General features: G+C 41.5%; 1 non-coding gene across 1 annotated transcript; it reads left to right on the top strand.

The window, feature by feature from the left end:
* Positions 1-14,330: 14,330 nt before the first annotated feature.
* Positions 14,331-14,437, top strand: LOC130734882 (small nucleolar RNA R71). Its single transcript, XR_009018219.1, has one exon. It is a non-coding gene; the product is annotated as a small nucleolar RNA R71 (small nucleolar RNA).
* The last annotated feature ends 6,406 nt before the right edge of the window (positions 14,438-20,843 follow it).

The raw sequence follows: 20,843 nt of genomic DNA, 5'->3' as shown, positions 1-20,843 counted from the left end.
GTGGGCATGGAGATTCTCGTACGTCGACCCCCATACTTGTTTCCACTAACAAGCTTGATGAGAGCCGGATGGAACTCTACATCACTTTCTTTAACCTTGGAGGTCTCTTCCGGAATATTGGGTAAGCTCTTGATCACATCACAAACAAAATCATCAACAATGCAAGTTTCTAACATGGGATTGAAAACTGAAAACCTTACCTTGTCATTACCCACTCGGAGAATGAGCGGACCCTTATCAACATCAATCTTAGCTCTACCAATGGCTAAGAAAGGTCGGCCAAGAATGAAAGGAATCTTTGCATCCTCCTCCACATCTAGCACCACAAAGTCCTCAGGGAACACGTACTTGTCCACCCTTACCATCACATCTTCCACAATCCCATTTGGAGTTTTTAGGGATCGTTCCACCATTTGCAAGGAGAGCATAATCGGGGAAACCTCTCCTAAATTAAGCCTTTCAAACATGGAGAGCGGCATCAAGTCCATGCTCACTCCCAATACACACAATGCTTCCACTTTCGGGGTCTTTTCTCTTTCTTAGCATTTTTCATTGCAGAATAGCACTACATTCTTCGATCAACATCACTATTTCATCAACCTCCTTCAATCTTCTTCTCTTGCTTAGGATATCCTTCTGAACTATAACTTAGGGCTGAATGAGAGACAACCCATGTTTTTGTTTTATTTATGGTTTTGCTTGCTTTATATCATTCCTTTTTAGAAAAGAAGACAAAAAAAATGAAGTTCCTGAGCCTAATTGGCGCTTGAGTGCCTCTCACTGGCGCTTAGGCGCTTTCTGTGCAATAATTCTGTGCTGGGTGGGGCGCTCAAGCGCCCTGGGTTGGCGCTCCAGCGCCAATCCAACAGAAACTTTTGTTTCTTTTCCCCTAGTGGCGCTCAAGCGCTCCTATCTAGCGCTTGAGCTCCCAGATCGTGTTCTGGTTCAGTGTTTCTTTTAAAACTCCCACTAACTCTTCATTTTTCCATTCTCTAACTTCCCTTTCTCTCTTAAAACCGCACCCCACTCTACTTATACCATATTTCTACCTCCCACATCTCATTTGCACATACTTTAGCTTTCTCATCTGCTCTCAAGCCTTGCATTGTATCAAGTTCATCTTCACTTGCACCCACTCATTCTCATCTCAAGATAAGTTATATTTTCCATCTTCTTTCATCTTTGTTCATGGGTGCTACAATGCAAGCTTCAATATGGGTTTGGGTAAGAGATTTTGTGCTTGTGTAAATTGGTTTGGGGTTGTATATGCTAATCATGGGTATTTTGTGCAATTTTATGAAGGGTGAGTGAAATTTTGAGATTTTGGTGATTTAGGATTTTGTGGTTTAGTTTAGTTTTGTTCTTGCCTTCTAGGTGTTTGTTAGAATGCCTCGATGAGTTTTTCTAGTCGATTTTGTGCAAATGCTCTTGTGGTTGTCTTTCTCTTTTTTCCAAATTCTCTAGAAAACTTTTTGAGTGTTCTTAGGTGCTTAAGTCTTTAGTTTCGTAAATATTTTTCCCCTTTTGGTTTTCATTTTGTCTTTAACTAACATTTCTAGCGTTTGTTTGTGGCATGTGGTTGTGCTAACTTTGTGCAGATGCCTGCTAAGAGAGCAAGGTTTTCCACAAGAGCCACAGGGTCTTCCTCCACTTCCAAAAGCTTTGACCGCTCTCGATTCCTATCGGCAACAAAGGAAGGGTTTTATCAAACTATCCTAGCACACAAAGAGTGTGTGAAGGAGCGGAGAGTTATCTATAAGGATGGAAGAAAAGACCCCCTTGGTATGCAAGAAGCCATTGAGACAAGGAAGTAGGGGAATTGGGTTAACCCCAATCCTTTAGCTTGTGAGGTCATGGTGAGGGAGTTCTATGCGAACACCTACTGTGACGACCAGGAGCACAAATTGAACCCCCCGACCTACTCATCTTGGTTTTAGAGGATTTTTCATAACGTACCAAGCTGAGGATATCCGGAAGTTCCTTGGTCTCCTTACTGAAGATCAAGAGACGACCCTCTTCCCATGGAAGTCTACTTTCCATGAGCTACTTCTTGTCCACACACCGAAATTTCGTGAAGATTTGAAGTTGGTGTTGGTTAGGCCTGGTCAAGATTGGGAAGAGGATGATAGAGAGGATATCACTTACTTGTTGAGGAAAGACATGACACGCTGGCTAGAGTTTGGGCTGAGTTTTTGCAGGACTCACTGTTTCCTAGCTCTCACAAGTCTGAAGTGAGAGAGGTGGTTTTGATTGCAATTTATCGCATCGTCAAAGGTCATCATCCAATTGATGTGGCGAGTATAATATCTTACAGAATCTACTCACACTACAACATGGGAAGAGACAAGCCTCGACCCATCTATCCTCATAGGTTGATGGTATTGAGGTATTTCTTACCCATAGTTTAGGTCATGCAGTTTTAGCATATTTTCCTATTTGTATCCTTTGTTTTTCTTTTCTATCATGCATTTAGTTAGAGTTTGTGTTCTAGGGTCTTTTACTTCCCTATACTCACATGATTTTGCATGTAGTTTTTCTCTCTAACTTGTGTTGTTTTTGGAAAATGTTTTTGTTGAATACTTATGTTGTTTTGGGGATGAGTGATTGCATGTTTGGGGAAGAGAGATTGAGACTTCGGTCTTCCGATTGTCTCTTGCGGATAGAGTTGGTGAGATTCCATAAGGGTTCATCTTTGACCCTTCACCACAAAATTTCCCTGGAGTATCCTGACTCATTCGTATTTCTGGGTTCTGTATTGATTTCACTCTTTGCACGCTTTGTGCTATTCACGAGACTTGTAGGTTTTTGAGCATCCGAATTTGTTGGTTTGTATATTCACTCTTTCCTGACTCATTTGTCCCTAGTTGTCCCATTTTGAGCTTATTGGAGATTTCTTTCTTAGCCAAATAACTGGCATGGTTGATAGGTTGGAAATTGGGGAGTGTTGGTCCTTGCATTATGTTGGAGCTAATCAAAGTTGGACAACACTCCTAATCGAAGTTGGAGTTCCAAAAATGAAAGGAAAGAAATTTGAAAAACGGGTCAAGAGACTTGTGATTTTAGTGTTTGTAATTGAAGCTCCAGAGTTAATAAATTGGACAACACTCAAAATATGCCTTGAATCCTTAGTCTTTCTTAGGGACCAACCACCTTGCACTTAACCAAGCCAACATTTCAACCCTTTGAAGTGTCTTTGAATTTGCACATGTTTGATCTTTGTTGCTATTGAGTGAATGAAATCCAGAACCTATTAACTACTTGTGTGCTCAATGCACTAAATCAATATCTGATTATAGGATTTTAGATCTATATGCTTCTCATGATGGACTCTACACTCTTCTTTGTCTAAAAGTTGGATGAAGTATATTGTTGTGTTTTTCTTTTGGAACCAGCTGTAATTGCTAAGTCCTTCAGTTTTGTGCTGAGTATTCCTTTGTGAGCACTTGTTTTGGGAGCATTTCTTACGCTTGAGGGCAAGCGAGTTGTGTTTACGCTCGAGGGCGAGCTGTCGTTGAGTATAGTGGTGTGATGACCCTCTTTTGGCCTTGTTTTTAGGGTCATTTCTTTGTTAGTTTTGAGTCTTTTCCTTTTGTCTCATGTAGTGTTTCATGCGTTATCATGCATTTTTATCTTTATTTGTGCTTTTGGTAATTTTATAGTTTTATAAGGGCTTTAATTGCATTTTAGCATAGTTTAAGGGTTTAATGGAAGTTCCACTTGATTTGACAGCTTTTGTGCTAATAACCTCTTGAAGTTCCTAGATAATTTCCTTGCTTTGAATGCGAGTTTTTCAGGTCTAAAACTGCTGAAGGAGGAAGGGCAAAAGGGTTGGAGACTTGATGGAGGCTTTAAAGTTGAGTAAAGTTGAAGTTTAAAAGGTTCTTGAGCGTGCAACTGGCGCCTGAGCGCCAATTCAAAAGAAAGTCCGGAGGCTGGATTTTGAAGGCTAGCGCTCAAGCGCCCCTGTATAGCGCTTGAGAGCCAGTGAGCTAAAAGTTACCGTTTTGGGGCTTGAGTAATTGGCGCTCAAGCATGATTTCTCAGTGCTTGAGCGTCCTGGCTCGCCCATTTTGCCTATATATAAGGCTTTTGTCATTTTCTTGAGGACTTTGGATCATTTTCTTATCGTTTTGTCAAGTTTAGAAGCTGAGGAGAAACTTTGACCAATTTGTACTGTTACTCTGTTTGCATGACAAGGAAGTTCGAAGAGTACGAGATCCCCGCCATATCAAAATTCGTTAGGACATCCCTACTGTGATTAAAGTAAGGGCACTTCAGCCTCGACCTAGAAATCTTGTTTGTGATTGTGATTGTTAGTGAGCATGATGCTAGGGTTATCAATGATATATGTGCTATATTATTATGATGGAATAAATGTTAGCTAATGTTATTTTGAACATGCCTATATGATTAGTGTGTTAGCTTCATTTATTGTTATGCATGAAAGTTATAATTATGTTATGAGATTATGTTCAGATGAGATGGACGTGAAAGGCTTAGGGCGTAGTGATTATGACCAACTTGCATGGCATGCATTTGTGGACCAAGTGTCTGGATTAGGCTAGGTTGGCCATGGCAAGTGCCTGGATTGGTGACATTCATGGGATTCCCTGAATAAGGACGAGAAAGATACGATAGTATGTTGGAAGAGGGAGGTCTAACCCTTGATCATCAAGTTGTTGGCCAGCGATGCGTTGGAGAGTTCCATCCCCGATCGCGGAGTCATGTTCGTCCAGCCTTTCCATGAGAGATCAGCTATGGATATCCAAAGCGTCTTCATGCATACTCACATGCATCGACTAACTATGACATATAGACATGATATGTTTCACTATATACGAATGGTAGACTTGGGTTATACTTGTGGATGTTAGGATAGTCACCATACATGAGTTGGGTGATTGTCTTCTAGAAGTTGACCCTTGCTTGTCTGTTGTTTGGGGCGCTTAACGCCTAGATGGATCGTCGGCTAGTGGATCCTACATCTGCCTGATGTTGACGACGACTCCGTCTGGGAGATAGACCACTCCCATGGACGGTTTGTGTATAAAGATCTCGTACTACAGAAGATGACAGACTACAAGGGCGAGTATCGTATGCCCTACCCTCCTGCTCGCTTTACACCCCCTACCGAGGAGCCTACGCTAGAGTCGTTGATGGAGACCGACCCTTCGGAGGATCCGTCTCAGGTCGAGTGTTTCCTAGGGCTCGACGCGTCCCTAAAGCCATCATTGTATGTCGATGAGCTTAAGCAAGGCCGAGAGCAATAGTTTCCCTTTTCTTTAAATTATGATGATGTAATAAAAGCTTTGTCGTTTTAATAAAACGAGTTTATTCAGTATTTACATTTACTTGTATCATTTACCTTACTGTTATTTAAAAGGTTTTTGTTTCGGCTAAAATTTACCCACTGTTTTTGAAAATATTACTTAAGTGCCCCTCGAGAAATCGGGGCGTTATATTGGGTAAATAATCTTCAATAGTGAGGGTCACTTTAGTTACCTTTTCTCGAGGGTCACTTTAGTTACCTTTTCTCGAGGGTCACTTAAGTAACATTTTCAAAAAATGTGGGTAAATTTTAGCCGAAACAAAACCCTTTTAAATAATATTAAGGTAAATGATACAAGTAAATACTGAATAAACATCGTTTTATTAAAAAGGCAAAGTTGTTTATTACATCATCATAATTTAAAGTAAAGGGAAACTACTGTTCTCGACCTTTCTTAAGCTCATCGACATACAATGATGGCTTTAAGGAGGCGTCGAGCCCTAGGAAGAAAACACTCGAATTGATCCCCCAGTACAGACACACCTCTCTCCCCACCCGACTCAATTACCCTTATCCTCAAACACCACGTCAACGGCCTCTCGTACCATTGTCTTCAGGCGCTGCTCCTAGCGAGCCAAGAGTCTCTCAAGCATCTCCTCCATGCGTGCCTCCTCAACGGCTGGAGCAGCAGTAGGCTCCGGCTCTGGTGAAGTCGGAGAGTAATCAGGAGAGGCTGGTGTAGACTCTGGAGAAGCTGGAGTGTACTCAGGCTCCTCGGGCGGGTCGGTCTCCATCGATGCCTTTAGCGTGGGCTCCTCGGGCGGGTAAGGCATTCGAAGTACGCCCTGGAAGGCTGTCATCTTCTCGTGTTCTCCACTCTGGAAGAAGGTCGTCTGAAGAACAAGACCTTTATACACATACCGGTCCTGGGAGTTTTCTATCTCCCAGACGAATTCGTCGTCGGCATTAGGTAGAAGGAGGTCCACTAGTCGGCGATCCATTTAGGCGTTTGTTGGTTCTTCTACAAGTGCACAGAATCTACCCGGTTTTAAATTATCAAACCTCAGGGAATTAGATTGCGAATCCAGGTTAAGATTCAAGTTCAAGGTTGAAAAGCGAGTAAAATTCAGTTTTAATGATTGGTTGTTTCTTGAGTTATGTGAAAGATTAGTGAACGAGTAATAAAGCGATTGAAAATTTCAGAGATGAGATTGCCTTGGGTTCTTGCTCAACAAATTCAGTTTTAGCAAACCTTCCTATTCAATAATTCCTGAGTCTCTCCTTGATGTTCTAGCCTAGATAGTCATCTATCGATGCCTCGTAAAGAAAACCCTTTCTAATCAAAAGATAGATTCAATTCCTTGATAACCTAAACATTTGTTAGAAGCACTAAGCATGCAATTCAGGCCAACAAACCCCAACCCTTCCTCTATTCCTAGCAGCAAGTATAGAAGAGGTAATCTCACAACAAGTCTCAATTCTATAACAAACTATCGTTATGATTATAGAAAAGTAAAAAGCTAGCATGCATTCAAGCTTGAAAGATAAAGCATAGGAGTGAGATTCAAGGGTTTACTCAGAACATCATGAATAGAAAATGATTGATAGCTAAAACATTCAAAGTCTTACAAAGAACCCAAAGCAAAAAGGGTGTTTTAGCCAAGCATGGCCATAAAATCCATACAAGAAAATAAAGATGAAACCTGGAACATAAGGCTTAGAGAAAGCTCCTCAAGCTCCAGAACTCAAACCCTCTCTTCTAACTTATGAAAATATGATAAAATGACAAAAGGTTCCAAGAGAAATGTCTAAAAACCAATTTATAGGCAAAACAGTCGAGACTGGGCGCTCAGGTGCCAATTCAGAGCGCCTGAGCGCCAATTCCAGCCAAAAACATGCTCTCTGAAGGCCAATTGGCGCCTAGGCGCCAATTCCCAGCGCATAGGAACTTAAGCTCGCTGGAAAAGACTTTTTAGCTTCTTGTAACTCCTCTTTCAAGCCTCTTTAAGTCCTCCTTCAATTCCATGCTTCTTGGCCTTCTTTCACCTTCAGTTTCTGATCTGCAAACTTAACCAACAAGCCAAGGAAAATTCCAGAAGCTCAAAGAGCTTATTAGCACAAGAGATCCTTCAATTAACACAATAAAACCATGCAAGTCCTAAACTTACTTAAAATGCAAGAAAACTCCCTATAAAACTACAAAATTACCAAAACGAAGTAAAGACTCAACGAAAGATAAAAATGCATGAGAATGCATGAAACACTACATGAGACACAACAAAAAGACTCAAAACAAAGAAAGAAATGACCCTAAAAACACCACTAAACAAGGGTCATCACACCACTATACTCAACGACAACTCGCCCTCGAGCGTAAATAACACTCGCTTGCCCTCAAGCGCAAGAAATGTTCCCAAACAAGTGCTCTCAACAAGGAATACTTCACAAAAAACAGGGGGACAAAGGAATCACAGCTAGTTCCAAGAGAAAGACCCGACAACCTACTTCATGCATCTTTTGAAAAGAGAAGAGTGTAGAGTCCATTCAAGAGAAGCATATAGAACTAAAAATCCTAGGATGAGATGTTGATTTAGTGCACTGAGCACACAAGCAAGTTCATAGGTCCCGAATGTCATTCACTCAATAGCAACAAAGATCAAACATGCAAATATTCAAAGAGACTTTAAAAAGGGCTGAAACATTGGCTAGGTAGAATATGATGGTGGTTGGTCCCTAAGGAAATTCTAGGCTTCAAGCACATTGAGTGTGGTCCAATTCTAAAACCCCACCGGAGCTTTTCACAATAAACTTTTTAGCACAAGTCTCTTGTACCCCCCCTTTTTTCAACTTTTTCTTTTTTTCTTTTACAACTCCAGCTTTTGTTCAGGAGTTCTTTTTTCTTTTTTTTCAATTTTTTTCTTGGGGCAAGAGACTATTTCACAATTTTTCAGCTCCATATAAATATAATCAAGGACCATCACTCCCCAATATTCCAACCAAACATTCGCCCCAATCACTTGGCTACAATAAAATCTCCATAAAGGCTCAAGTGGGGCAACTAAAGACAATGTTCAATCAACTAATTCAGAATCTCAAGAAATCCTACAAGTCTCAAGAATAAAGCAAGAATCACAAAGCATGCTATGAGTGAAATTAATGCAGAACCAAGAATTGCAAGTGAGTCAGGATCCTCCAGGGAAATTTTATGGTGAAGGGTCAAAGATAGACCCTTAATGGACTCACCTCGACTCTTTTCTCAAGAAACACTCGGAAGACCGAAGTCTCCTCCTCTCTTCCCCAAACATGCAATCACTCATCCCCAAAAACAGCAGCAAGTATTCACAAAAGCATTTTAAAAAACAGCACATGTAAGGAAACAAAACTATAGCTAAAAGCGTGTGAGTATAGGGAAGTAAAAGACCCAAAAACAAAAACTTAAATAACAATGCATGAAAAAAAGAAAAATAAAAGCTACAAAGGAAAAAATATGTAGAAATGCATGAGCTAAACTAAAGGGAAGAGTTGACCTTCTTTACTAATTACCATGGAGGCCTTAGAGCCACCTCCTACTCCAGAATTTAGGTTCTCAATCCCTGCACAATGCAACAACCAAACAAGCAAAATAAAACAAAACTTGGGTTGTCTCCCAAGCAACCCATTGTTATAGTCTTAGGTAGACTATCCCCCTTATCAAGGAGGTTTGAAAAACATGGTTTCCAACTTCAGAACCTCACCACCTTGGTACACTTTCAACCTCTGCCCATTCACAGTGAAAGTATTCTTGGTCTCTGGGTTTTCAACCTCAACAGCACCATGAGGAAACACCCTCCTGACCACAAAGGGTCCAGACCATCTAGACTTAAGTTTCCCAGGGAAGAGTCTCAATCTAGAATTGAAGAGCAGCACCAATTGCACTCTCATAAGCTCGGAGTCGAAACTCATCAAGCTCATTCAATTGCAAGAGTCGCTTCTCGCTAGCAACTTTCCAATCAAAATTCAATTTCCTTATGGCCCAATAGGTCTTGTGTTCTAATTCCACAGGTAAGTGACACGCTTTCCCAAAAACTAAGTGGAAAGGAGAGGTACCAATTGGAGTTTTAAAAGCGGTTCGGTAGGCCCATAAAGCATCGTCAAGTTTCCTTGACCAATCCTTTCTGGAAGAATCTACCACCTTTTCAAGAATACTGTAAATACAGTTCTCGCACAGGACAGATGTCGAACGCGATGCTGGGACAACCGGTTCGACAACTGACTAACAGTAACAAAACCAGAAAAATAATAAAGTAGAACACAGAAGATTGGTAACCCAGTTCGGTGAAACTTCACCTACGTCTGGAGGGTTTGCACCCAAAGAAAGGAAATCCACTATCTCAAGATTCAGGAATTACAGACACTCATGAACACCACAGTTCATAGTTCACTTCCTAATCTACCCAAGTGTATTTCTACTTAGTATCTCAACCTAAGTATGAGAGTCCCTCTCCCTTTCTCTCAATCACTGCCACAGTGATTGGTAACAAACAATCAACAATCAGAGTTTGAAGAATTAAAGAACACAGAACACAACTTTGCTTTATAGAATCATGGAGCAAAGTTTGTTCACAAGAAACAAGGATAAAGAACAATGAACAACCCTAAAACACTTGATCTCTCTCTATTAGCTTCAGTGGTCTTCAAGCTTTAGGTCTTCATCCTTTTTATAGACTTCAGCAGCAGCAGGTAGGCACTAGGGTTTGCTTGGGCTGAAGTAACAGATTGCAACAATAATCAAATCAAAACAGAATCTCCAAAGATCTTGTTGCGTTTTTCCCAAGTAAAGATAGAAACAAATCTTTTATCAAAGATTGTTTCAACAAATAACAACCCAACAATTAAAACCCTTCTGAAATAGCTACTTGCTCCTCAAGTAACTCAAAAACATATCTTCAGCAAATCTTCAGAGGGCCCACAAAATTAAACTTCAGCAAAGGACTGATGTCCTAGCTTCACGAAATCAGATGCCACGGCATCTGCTTCGACAATCAGTTGTTTTTGACAAAATGCATGACAAAATGTTCCAACAAATACGTTTTAACTCCCGATTAGAAATCTCAACTTGCCCACTAGTTTGGGGGTGATAGGGGGTAGACACTTTGTGCTTTACACCATATTTTTCCAAGAGAGACTCTAAAGCTCTGTTGCAAAAGTGGGTACCCCCATCACTTATAATCGCCCTAGGAACATCAAACCTAGTAAAAATGTTCTTCTTTAGAAAAGCAACCACCACCTTAGAGTCATTTGTTGAGAGTGCAGCGGCTTCAACCCACTTGGAAACATAATCAACAGCCACTAAAATATACTGGCAACCAAAAGAAGGTGGGAAAGGTCCCATGAAATCGATGCCCCAGACATCAAACAACTCAATTTCCAAAATATTTTTTAGGGGCATCCCATTTCTCCTTGAGATGTTACCAGTTCGTTGACATCTATCACAACTCTCAACAAAAGCTCTACTATCCCTATGCAGCGTAGGCCAATAGAAACCACTTTGGAGAACCTTAGCAGCGGTCCTCTCCCCACTAAAATGTCCACCATAACTTGATCCATGGCAATGCCAAAGAATTTTCTCAAAATCAACTTCTGGGATACACCTTCTAATGACTCCATCAGAACAAATTTTGAAAAGGAAAGGGTCATCCCAGAGGTAAGATTTTGCATCATGCAGAAATTTTTTCTTTTGCTGCCATGTCAAGTCATGGGGAATAAGTCTAGCAACACGGAAACTAGCAAAATGTACATACCAGGGTAGGGGTTCCTCGGTGGAAACAGCTAGGAGTTTCTCATCCGGGAACTCCTCTTGAATAGGTATTGGGCTGCACGCCCCACCTTCCAATCTTGACAAATGGTCTGCCACGCTATTGTCCTTGCCTCTCCGGTCAATGATCTCAAGGTCAAACTCTTGAAGGAGTAAGACCCATCGAATCAACTTTGGCTTAGAGTCTTGTTTAGCAAACAAATGCCTCAAAGCAGCATGGTCAGTATGAACAATTACTTTAAAACCCAAGATGTAAGGCCTAAACTTTTCACAAGCAAAGACTACACCCAACAACTCTTTTTTAGTTGTAGTGTAGTTCCTTTGGGCCTCATTCAACACTCTACTTGCATAGTATATCACATACAACACTCTTTCTTTCTTTTGACACAAGACAGCCCCTAAAGCTACATCACTAGCATCACACATGATTTCAAATGGTAGAGACCAATCCGGAGCAACAATTACCGGGGCTGTCACCAAACTCTCTTTAATAGACTCAAAAGCTCTCAAACAATTCTCATCAAAAGTAAAAGGTGCTTCCTTCTCAAGCAAGTTGGTCATAGGCTTAGCTAATTTGGAAAAGTCTTTAATAAACCGCCTATAAAATCCAGCATGCCCGAGGAAACTCCTAATACCCTTGATGTTAGTCGGGGGAGGGAGCTTTTCAATGACTTCAATCTTAGCTCTATCAACCTCAATCCCCTTTTCGGACACCTTGTGTCCAAGAACTATGTCATCCCTAACCATGAAATGGCACTTCTCCCAATTCAAGACCAAGTTGGTCTCTTGACATCTTTTCAGAACCAAGGCTAAATTCCCTAGGCAAGCATCAAAATTTGGACAAAAAACAGAGAAGTTGTCCATAAAAATCTCGATGCAAGTTTAGAGAAAATAGCAAACATACACCTTTGGAAAGTAGCTGGGGCATTACAAAGCCCAAATGACATTCTCTTATAAGCAAACACGCCGTAAGGGCAAGTGAATGCCGTCTTCTCTTGGTCTTCCAGTGCAACACAAATTTGGTTGTACTCGGAATAGCCATCAAGAAAACAGTAGTATTGATGCCCAGCCAACTTATCAAGCATTTGATCTATGAAAGGCAAAGGAAAGTGATCCTTTCTAGTTACCGAATTCAGCCTTCGATAGTCAATACAAACCCTCCACTTCGTCACTTGACGAGTGGGAATCAACTCATTGTTCTCATTGGCAACCACAGTGATGCCTCCTTTCTTGGGAACCACTTGAACGGGACTTACCCATTTACTATCCGAAATTGGATAAATAACACCTGCATCAAGCAATTTTATTATCTCTTTCCTCACCACATCCTTCATGGAAGGGTTAAGTCTTCTTTGAGGTTGGACTATAGGTTTGTAATTTTCTTCCAACAAAACTTTATGCATGCATATCGCATGGCTAATACCTTTGATATCATCAATAGTCCAACCCAAAGCTGACTTATGATCCCTCAAAACTCTGAGGAGTTTCTCCTCTTCCAAGGGAGTGAGAGCACTATTTAAAATAACAGGTTTATTCTCACCTTCCTCAAGATATGCATACTTGAGAGAGGAAGGGAGTGGCTTGAGCTCACTCTTCTCCTCAATCGGAATCTCCTCATCCCTAATTAACTCTTCTCTCCACATGCATTCGGTGGAAAGGGATGAGACAGATTCTAATTGAGATAGAGTAGCATTCACCCCCTCCATGATTGTTGTTTCCAAGGGGTCCTTAATAGATATCCTAACAAACTCTTCACACACGAGCTCATCCACTACTTCACACCGGAAAACTTCCTCATCTGCTCGGTGTTTCAAAGAGTCAAAGATATTGAAGAGGACCTCCTCTTCACCCACTTTCAATGTTAGAGTTCCCTTAGCCACTTTAATCTCAGCCTCACCTGTGGCTAAGGATAAAAATGGTCTCCCCAGTATGAGAGGAACTTTAGAGTCCTCTTCCATGTCTAAAATGACAAAATCCACTGGGAAGACAAACTTATCCACCTTAACCACAACATCTTCAATGATCCTGTAAGGGGTTTTTAAGGACCTATCCGCCATTTGCAAAGAAATCATAGTTGGGGTAACCTCACCTAAGTTCAACCTTTTAAACATACTAAGCGGCATCAAGTTGATACTCGCTCCTAAATCACACAAGGCTTCTACCATCGTTGACCCCTCTATCTCCACTGGAATAGTAAAACTCCCGGGATCTCTCCTCTTTTTAGGCATCTTCCTTTGCAAAGTGGCACTACACTCTTCGGTCATCAAGATAGTTTCATCGACCTCACTCAACTTCCTTCTCTTACTTAGGATATCTTTCATGAACTTAGCATAGATTGACATTTGCTCCAAGGCTTCAGTAAAAGGGATATTAATATGGAGTTTCTTAAAAACCTCCAAGAACTTAGAAAATTGTTTATCCAAATTTTTCTTCACCAAAGCCTTGGGAAATGGAATCTTGCGGAGCTCAGGGGTATGAGTGTTTACAACCCTAGTCCTAGTGGGCTCTCTAGCTCTTTCCTCCATAACACCCTCATCTCTTTCTACCTCAGCTTCTTCATTTTTCTCTCCCTCAACTTTTTTCTCTGGCTCATGTAACACTCTTCCACTCCTAGTAGAAACAACAGCAGTATTTTCTTGCCCAGTTAAAGTTAAAGTTTCGGAAGAGAACTTACCTTGGTGATTTTCGGACATTTGTTTCGCTAGCTGTCCCAATTGACTCGCCAGGCTCTTTATGGCCAACTCGTGGCACTTGTAATTGCTCGCTGAATGATCAATAAATCCTTCAATCAGCTCTTCAAGACTTTTCTTGCCAACCGTCTTTACAACAATTTGCGGCTGGTCAAGAGGACCTTATTCTGAGGTTGGAGCTTTTCCTCCTTGAGTCAATGTTCTGACCTTGCTAACATCATCATTGACAGTACACTGGTTACTATCATGAGATTCACCACAAAATTTGCACTCCAAACAAGTTACTCTTGCTCCAATTGACTTGGTATCCTGTATATGTTTCCGGATTTCCGCTACTTCCTCGGAGAGTTGCTTGTTGGAGGCTATGAGCTTGTCATAAGTTTCCACTTCAAAAGAACTTCTTCGGATTTGGCGTTCATTCTCGGAGTTCATGGCTCTCATCACCATTTTCTCTATCAAATCATACCCCGCTTGTGGGGGAAGAGCATCGAACTCCCCACTTGAAGCCGCATCCAAGCCAAACCGTTATGAGTATAGTAACCCATCATAGAACTTCGCCACACATTCAACTTGGGTGAGATTGTGTTGAGGACATTTCCTCAAAAGCTTCTTGAAATGCTCCCAAGTCTCATAAAGATTTTCATCTGAGGATTGTGTGAAAGTCATGATGTCATTCTTCAATTTCCTCAAGAGGGACCTTGGGAAGAACCTCGTTGTGAATTTTTCTGCAAGGTCTTCCCAAGTAGTGAGACTCCCTTGAGGTTGTGAGTTCAGCCAATCCTCTCTGCGTCCTTCAAAGAGAAGGGGAATAGGCTCAACCGGATTGCTTCCGAAGGAACGTTCACCACCCGATACGTGTTGCAATTATGGATGAACCTTTCCAAATGAGCATGAGGATCTTCTGAAGAACCTCCACCATATTGGCTTTGTCTCACCATGTTGATGAATGTCGGTCTCAACTCAAAGTTCCCCACTCCTTCGGGAATAACAATACTTCCGGGATAGTCAAAGCTCATGGACCCCGAAGTTAGTTCCCGAAGAGTTTGGTTGGCATTCTCAACTTCTTGTTCACGCAAACGGAGGGTGATACCCTCTTGGATTCTTGCCTCAATATGGGCTTGCATCTCCTCCTCCGTCATATGGCCATCCATGACGGTGTCTCTTGTGAGAGTAGCCTGAAAGTTTGATACTAAACAGAGAAAGATTAGAAGCACCAATTCTAGACAAGTTCAAAACAAAAATAAAACCACAAACTAAAAACTTAAACCAAAAATCGCAAAACAATTCCCCGGCAACGGCGCCAAAAACTCAGGGAATTAGATTGCGAATCCAGTTTAAGATTCAAGTTCAAGGTTGAAAAGCGAGTAAAATTCAGTTTTAATGATTGGTTGTTTCTTGAGTTATGTGAAAGACAAGTGAACGAGTAATAAAGCGATTGAATAATTCCTGAGTCTCTCCTTGACGTTCTAGCCTAGATAGTCTATCGATGCCTCGTAAAGAAAACTCTTTCTAATCAAAAGATAGATTCAATTTCTTGATAACCTAAACATTTGTTAGAAGCACTAAGCATGCAATTCAGGCCAACAAACCTCAACCCTTCCTCTATTCCTAGCAGCAAGTATAGAAGAGGTAATCTCACAACAAGTCTCAATTCTATAAAAAACTATCGTTATGATTATAGAAAAGTAAAAAGCTAGCATGCATTCAAGCTTGAAAGATAAAGCATAGGAGTGAGATTCAAGGGTTTACTCAGAACATCATGAATAGAAAATGATTGATAGCTAAAACATTCAAAGTCTTACAAAAAACCCAAAGCAAAAAAGGTGTTTTAGCCAAGTATGGCCATAAAATCCATACAAGAAAATAAAGATGAAACTTGGAACATAAGGCTTAGAGAAAGCTCCTCAAGTTCCAGAACTCAAACCCTCTCTTCTAACTTATGAAAATATGATAAAATGACAACAGGTTCCAAGAGAAATGTCTAAAAACCAATTTATAGGCAAAACAGTCGAGACTGGGCGCTCAGGCGCCAATTCAGAGCACCTGAGCGCCAATTCCAGCCAAAAACATGCTCTCTGAAGGCCAATTGGCGCCTAGGCGCCAATTCCCAGCGCCTAGGCGCTTAAGCTCGCTGGAAAAGACTTTTTAGCTTCTTGTAACTCCTCTTTCAAGCCTCTTTAAGTCCTCTTTCAATTCCATGCGTCTTGGCCTTCTTTCACCTTCAGTTTCTGATCTGCAAACTTAACCAACAAGCCAAGGAAAATTCCAGAAGCTCAAAGAGCTTATTAGCACAAGAGATCCTTCAATTAACACAATAAAACCATGCAAGTCCTAAACTTACTTAAAATGCAAGAAAACTCCCTATAAAACTACAAAATTACCAAAACGAAGTAAAGACTCAACGAAAGATAAAAATGCATGAGAATGCATGAAACACTACATGAGACACAACAAAAAGACTCAAAACAAAGAAAGAAATGACCCTAAAAACACCACTAAACAAGGGTCATCATCGTTAAGCGCCCCAAACAGCAGACAAGCAAACAAGCAAGGGTCAACTTCTAGAAGACAATCACTCAAGGCATGTATAGTGACTATTCTAACACTCACAGGTATAACCCTATTATAGGTTCATATATATAGGGGAACCTATCATGTTTCTATGTCATAGTTAGTCGATGCATGTGAGCATGCATGCAAACGCTTTGGATATCCATAAGTCGATCCCTCTTGGAAAGGCTGAATGAAAAGGACTCCGCAATCAGGGATGGACCTCTCCAACGCACCACTGCCCAACAACTTGAAGATCGGGGGTGAGACCACTTCCAACATCTCGTCGTATCTTGCTCGTCCTTATTTAGGGCCTCCCCTGAATGTCACCATTAACTTGTCCAATCCAGGCACTAGCCATGGCTAACCAAGCCCAATCCAGACACTTAGTCCACAAAAGCATGTCATGCTGTCATCATCACTAGGCCCTAAGCCTTTAAACGTCCGTCTCGTATGGACAAAATTTCATAACATAATAACTTGAGTAAATATCAATAAATGAAGCTAACACCCTAGTCATATAGGCATGTTCATAAAAACAATAACTAACATTTATTGCATTTCTAGCACATATATCATTGATAACCCGAGCATAATGCTTTCTAACAATCACAATCACAAAGAATATCTCTAGGTCGAGGCCAAAGTGCCCTTACCTTAGTCACATCGGGGAATGTCCTAAGACTTTGGATTTGGCGGGAATCACATTCACCTAGAACTTCCTAGTCATGCGAACAGAGTAACGATACGAATTAGTTAATCGTTAGCGATAGTATATCCCTTCCCCTTGTTTTCGAAAATATCATCTTAAAACCTCGAAAAACCAAAACTTTCTCTTTCATAAGATCAAAATCTTCTTTCTAAAATATTTTGTTTGAAGATCATAAGAACATCAAGAAATTCTTTAAGAAAACTTTCATATTCATAAACATCTCTAAGCAACTCGATTAAAATCATTCTCTTCTGGATGTGGCAGATCTACAGAAGCTGCAACCACATAGCATATTGAGAATGACCTTGCTAAAGGCTTAGAAACTAAACTACCTAAGAAAAAGAAAATGAAAAGAAGGACAAGAGAGGGAGAAAGAACTCACAGTTACAATAGGGAGGAGCTTGGTGAGTTTGTGTAAAGAAATGAGAGGGGGAGAAGGTTTATTTATAATAGTGAGGAGAGGACAAGGCATTCAAGAGAGGAATGAATGAAAAATTCTCTCCAAAAGATCTTTGAATTTTCGGCCAAAGCTTGGTCCACAAGGGTTAGTTTTGCAATTTATTTTCTAGTCCAAAACTCTCTTTAAAACCATGCTTTAATCCTCCATTTAATTGGAATTAAAACCACAACTTTAAGCATTCAAAGACAAGTCCTTGCTGACCTTAAATGAAGGAATCCTTACTTTTAAAATATTTCTTTTAAAATTAAAACGTTCAAAGACAAGTAACTCCATGAAAGCCTCCATTCGTTGATTTGCTCCTTCTCCTTACACCATAAATCACCTTAAAACCATGAAAATATCTCTCTTCACTCCCTCACTCTTCTTGGCCGCCCATTCCCTTCTTCTCTTCAGATTTTCTCTCAAAAATCTCATTTAACACAAGACCAAGTTTGAATTTGAAAACCTCAAATTTGAATTTCAAAACCTCTTCATCTTTTACATCTCCAAAAATTCGACCAAGCCTTCATTAAGGCTCCAAAAATATTTTCAAATTTATTTATTTAATAAACCATATGTTTTAAAATAATTAAATATATCTTATTTAAATAAAAACTCATTTTATTTAAATAAAACCCTCTAAAAAATAGAAGAGAAGTCCAGTACCTCCCTCCAAAAATATTTTCAAATTTATTTATTTAATAAACCATATGTTTTAAAATAATTAAATATATCTTATTTAAATAAAAACTCATTTTATTTAAATAAAACCCTCTAAAAAATAGAAGAGAAGAATATTCCCTCATGAAATATTTTAAGAATCATGTCCAGCACCTCCCCATAAGGTGTGGCCCACGAAATTGTACTCGCCGACTCATTTCGCCAACTTATCGCCCTAGGAACAAAACACTCGAATTAGTCCCCAGTACAGACACACCTCTCTCCCCGCCGACTCAATAACCCTTATTCTCAAACGCCACGTCAACGGCCTCCCGTATCATCGTCTTCAGGCGCTGCTCCTGGGACCCAATAGTCTCTCAGGCATCTCCTCCATGCGTGCTGTATGTAACATCCCGATCTGACGACTGGCCTCACGGTACAACACGAGTCTTTTCAGTGCGCTTTGTCCTCACTCACGCACTTCCCGGGAAAACTTCCTAGGAGGTCACCCATCACGATATTGCTCCAAGGCAAGCACACTTAACCATGGAGTTCTTATCAGTTGGGCTCCCGAAAAGAAGTTGCAAATTGTTGTCATGAGTAGTACCAATCAAATCTTTTATGCCCTCCTCAACTGTATAGTCCATCTCTACACAGTCTCGGAATACCTCTTGTTCGGGTGTGAGATCGGCTCATTTCTGTGACCCTCCGCCTAGAAGCCGGCCTTGTTCGTGCCTCACTGCACCGGCGATCACTCTCCGCCCTCTTCAGCCCCGGGTGTCACAGGCCCACCAGCTTCCGCTTGGTTCGTCCTCGAACCACACCGTACTGGGAGAGGTTGGCTCTGATACCACAATGTAACGCCCCGATTTCTCGAGTTTCACACAGTAAACCAAACATCACCATTTTCGTAAAGAATTTTCGCCGTTCAATTATTAATCTTGTTTTAATGACAAAAGTTCATTTATTGCGAAACTCTTGAAAACTTTACGATATAAATTTGCGGAATATATAAGACATGCATTTAGGAATAAAATGACTTTATAATAAAAGAAACTGTAATTCCAAAGTACATAAATTAAACCCTGGGCTAAGGCCCTACATCAAAGTATATCAAAAACCGGAAAACAAAACTGATAAAAGATAGTTCAGCACCACGAAACACTCAACCCCCAGCATGGCAACATCAGTCACTCGTCGAGTCAACCGCACTGTCTCTGGCGCTTCTTCACAGAGCCCTGACCTCTGGTGCATCTCCATGTCCCTCAGTCTCGACAACCCCAGGTGCATCAGCTACTGCATCGTGCCGTGGAGCAAAGTCCTCCATAGGCTCAGCAGGAACTGGAAGGGACTTTAGAGGCGGAGCTGGAAAGTCGCCAATGCGTGCCCACCAATCTGGTGCCCCGAACGCCCGTGAAGAAACCTCCCCTCCTGCAACCCTCTGTGGAGAGTTCGAGCAAGAACCCTCATGCAAGAAGCGACATGGTGTGAAGGGCATCTTGACCATGCCCCACTCCATGATCTGTGTCTTGACGACGTTCCCGTGTCGGTCACGTCCAGTGATCGTAGCGCTGCCGACATAGAGGCGACGTACCTTGGCAGAGTCGGACTGTCAGGCGTTGTCCTTGTGCTGATCAGGTAAGTCTATCGTCCACGAGGTCACTGCACTCTTGACCTTCACCATCTGGGCCCCCCCCCCCAGAATAACACATAAACAAATAACAGGGTCAGATCTCATGTTCTCATATAAACATTCACATAATCATGTAACTCTCATAAATAACAAGGTATGATAAGCATAATTTTTAGGTTATATCTCAGCCAGTCACCTAAGTTCAGTTAGGCTAGCGACCTCACCATTCACACAACCACCTCAACACCAATGGCCATAATCACGATCATCCGCAGATGAATAATTCTCGGAGGGGACACACCGTACATCCCTCAATCATGTGGGGGGACACACCGTCCGCCCACAGAATCACAAGGTGTGTCCCCCCACATGATTGAGGGTTGTACGGTGTGTCCCCTCCGAGAATTGTTCATCTGCGGATGATCGTGAATATGGCCATTGGTGTTGAGGTGGTTGTGTGAATGGTGAGGTCGCTAGCCTAACTAAACTTAGGTGACTGGCTGAGATATAACCTAAAAATTATGCTTATCATACCTTGTTATTTATGAGAGTTACATGATTATGTGAATGTTTATATGAGAACATGAGATTTGACCCTGTTATTTGTTTATGTGTTATTCTGGGGGGGGCAGATGGTGAAGGTCAAGAGTGCAGTGACCTCGTGGACGATAGACTTACCTGATCAGCACAAGGACAACGCTGGCAGTCCGACTCTGCCAAGGTACGTCGCATCTATGTCGGCAGCGCTACGATCACGGGACGTGACCGGCACGGGAACGTCGTCGAGACACTGATCATGGAGTGGGGCAAGGTCAAGATGCCCTTCGCACCATGTCGCTTCATGCATCCAAGAGATGAGGGTTCTTGCTCGAACTCTCCACAGAGGGTTGCAGGATGGGAGGTTTCTTCACGGGCGTTCGGGGCACCAGATTGGTGGGCACGCATTGGCGACTTTCCAGCTCCGCCTCTAGAGTCCTTTCCAGTTCCAGCTGAGCCTATGGAGGACTTTGCTCCACGGTACGATGCAGTAGCTGATGCACCTGGGGTTGTCGAGGCGGAGGGACATGGAGATGCACCAGAGGTCAGGGCTCCTGTG

This window comes from Lotus japonicus, chromosome 1 (genome assembly GCF_012489685.1).
Source record: "Lotus japonicus ecotype B-129 chromosome 1, LjGifu_v1.2".
In the NCBI taxonomy this organism is placed as follows: domain Eukaryota; kingdom Viridiplantae; phylum Streptophyta; class Magnoliopsida; order Fabales; family Fabaceae; genus Lotus; species Lotus japonicus.
The sequence above is the reverse complement of the archived record's forward strand: the minus strand, read 5'-3'. Positions and strand labels throughout refer to the sequence as shown.